Source organism: Myotis brandtii, unplaced genomic scaffold, assembly GCF_000412655.1.
Source record: "Myotis brandtii unplaced genomic scaffold, ASM41265v1 scaffold314, whole genome shotgun sequence".
Classification (NCBI taxonomy): Eukaryota; Metazoa; Chordata; class Mammalia; order Chiroptera; family Vespertilionidae; genus Myotis; species Myotis brandtii.
Genome location: NW_005362033.1, coordinates 828,291 through 831,095, shown reverse-complemented (window position 1 = coordinate 831,095; position 2,805 = coordinate 828,291).

The window sequence follows — 2,805 nt, the reverse complement described above, 5'->3', positions numbered from 1 at the left end:
CGCGGGCGCATGTGTGTGTGCACTGTGTGTGTGCGCGCGGGCCCGTGTGTGTGCACTGTGTGTGTGCACGCGGGCCCGTGTGTGTGCACTGTGTGTGCGCACGTGTGCATGTGTGTGTGCACTGTGTGTGCGCATGTGTGTGTGCACTGTGTGTGTGTGTGCACTGTGTGTGTGCGCGGGCGCATGTGCTGTGGAAAAAGACTCACCTCACCTGGTGGCTCCGCGCGGGCCCATGTGTGTGTGCACTGTGTGTGCGCGCGGGCCCATGTGTGTGTGCACTGTGTGTGCGCGCGGGCCCATGTGTGTGTGCACTGTGTGTGCGCGCGGGCCCATGTGTGTGTGCACTGTGTGTGCGCGCGGGCCCATGTGTGTGTGCACTGTGTGTGTGCGCGGGCCCATGTGTGTGTGCACTGTGTGTGCGCGCGTGTGCATGTGTGTGCGCACGTGCATGTATGTGTGTGCACCGTTTGCGCCTGTGTGCATGTATGTGTGTGCACTGTGTGTGTGCGCGGGCGCATGTGCTGTGGAAAAAGACTCACCTCACCTGGTGGCTCCTGCTGAAGCACCCCACACAGCGATCCTTCCAGGGCCCCAGGGCACTCGCGCCTGTTCCCTCCCCTACTCCCGGGCCTCTGCTCCCTCCCACAACCCTCCATCCACCAGGCCTGCGCCTTCCAGCTTTAAGGCCGCGCACTGGTCTGGCCACCGTGGACAGCCCACCTCACCCCATTCCCGTGCGCCTCTGGGCTGCTCATCCTGCAGCCTCAGCAGCTCTGAGTGACAAAGGCGTGTAGAGTCGGACACAGCCTGGGCCCCCCTTTCTCAGCCTCAGTGTTCACAAAGTTAAAATGAGCGATTCTCACCTCACCGCATAGTGATGTAGGAAGGTCGGTGCCGTGATAACCTGCCGGCACCTGCTCAGTAAACGCCGGGTCCTTCCCCTTCTTCCACTCACTGCGCCTGTCCTGAACCTGGGGCGCAGTGGGGGCTCAGGCAAGTGGGCGCTGAGGGGCAGAGGGAGGCCGGCTGGGAAGCTCGAGGACTGGGGTTGGGGGGGGCAGTGGGGGGCTCTGCAGAGAGGAGAGGGGCGCTGTGGGCTGGGTAGGCGGTGGGAGCACAGGTGAGGCCGAGTGTGGGCAGTCAGGGTGGGCAGTCAGGGTGGGCAGTCAGGGTGGGCAGTCAGGGACTAAAGGCCTGCGGGGCCAGAGATGACAGGACCGTGTGCACGCCTGGCCATGGAGGGTGGGGACGAGTCTCCTGGCAGCAGTGACAGGACGTGGATGCCAAAGCTCTGCTTAGCATTGCTCAGCCAGGACAGCCACCAGCGCCCGGCCAGGCTCCCACACTCGCAAAGGAGGGTTATAAAGGGTCCCTGAAAACACACAGTCCGCCAGCAGTGTGTGCGAGGCTGCAGTGGGCAGTGCGGTCGGCACGGAGCGCCTGGTGAAGGAGGGAGACAGGGCGCGTGGCTGGGGCCCCACAGCAGGCAGGCCTCGGTGGGAGCAGGGACCCAGGCGGTCTCCAGTCCCGCATTCTCCCACATATTTTGCTCGTTTAGGTGGGAGTTAAGGCTGATGTGATTCACCCATTAACTCGGCCATCATTAGCTCTGGTCCCCTCTGCACGCAGTCCAGGCCCTGCCCACAGAACGCACAGGGCGTCACAAAGAGATGCTAGTGGTTGGGGACACCAGTTTGGGACCCTAACACAAGCAGGTCTGGTCCAGGAGCCCCGGGGGTGGGGGTGGGGGGGGGGCTATCAGCCAGAATTGGTCGTCTGGCGCCATCCAGTGGCCATGAATGTGAACTGCAGATGCCCATCTTTTCACAAAAGAAAAAAGAATTGGGGTGAAAACCCTGCTTGTAACACAGGCTGCATCCCTGCAGCCCGCTGCTCTCCCGGCTTCCAGCTTGTCAATACTATGATCATTTCTTGCCTCCTTTGGGATCCAGCCTATGGATCCAAGCCAGTTTCGCTGAATCTAATCAAGGATTAAAAATAAAATAAAAATCCATTCAAATTGCCAAAAGGCCGAGGTATTCGCAGGACGGGTGATCTGGTCTCTGTTCCCACGCATTTCTATCCTTCAGAGTCATTTCATAACAGCCCAGCCCAGTCTTTGAGGAGCGCAGCTTTGTGGCTCAGGCTGGCCTCGCCCTCTGGAGGCCCAGCCCCCTGGACTGGGCAGCTCTGGATAAACATCAGCAAACGCAGCTGCTGACACAGACCAACCCCTATTGCAGCAACGGTGCAGGGCTGGGGGACAGAGGCCAGAGGTCGGGGTTGGTACAGAAAGCCTCCCAGAAGCAGAAGCAAATGCATGTGCCCAGCAAGGTGCGGTCAGGGCCGCAAGGAGTTCAGGGAGGGTCGGGCAGCTGGGGAGGGTCCTCCTCCCGGGGGAGGGGCCTCCCCCTTATGACTGAGGCTCAGGCCAGGGCCAGCCTGGGGTCTGCACTGACCCAGCTCACAGGCGGGAGTACTTGGTCTCTAGGCCTTGAGGCCTCGAGGAGGGTGGGTGTTCCAGGTTTGTGGCTGGAGACAAGGTTTGCTGCTGACCGGGCAGGATGGAGGCTGGTCCTCAGCCTGCTGGCACCCACACCGGGCCACCTGCCCCCCCCCCCGGGGGGGGGGGGGGGGGGGAGGACGGGAGAGACTGGTCCAGGAGGACCCAGAATTGGTCTTCCCTTCTTCTCAGCCATCGCCTGTGCCGGCAGGCATCTCGCTCTCCTCTCTCTCCCTCTCCTCTCTCTCCTCTCTCTTCTCTTCTCTCTCTCTCCTCCCTCTCTCCCTCCCCTCCCTCTCTCC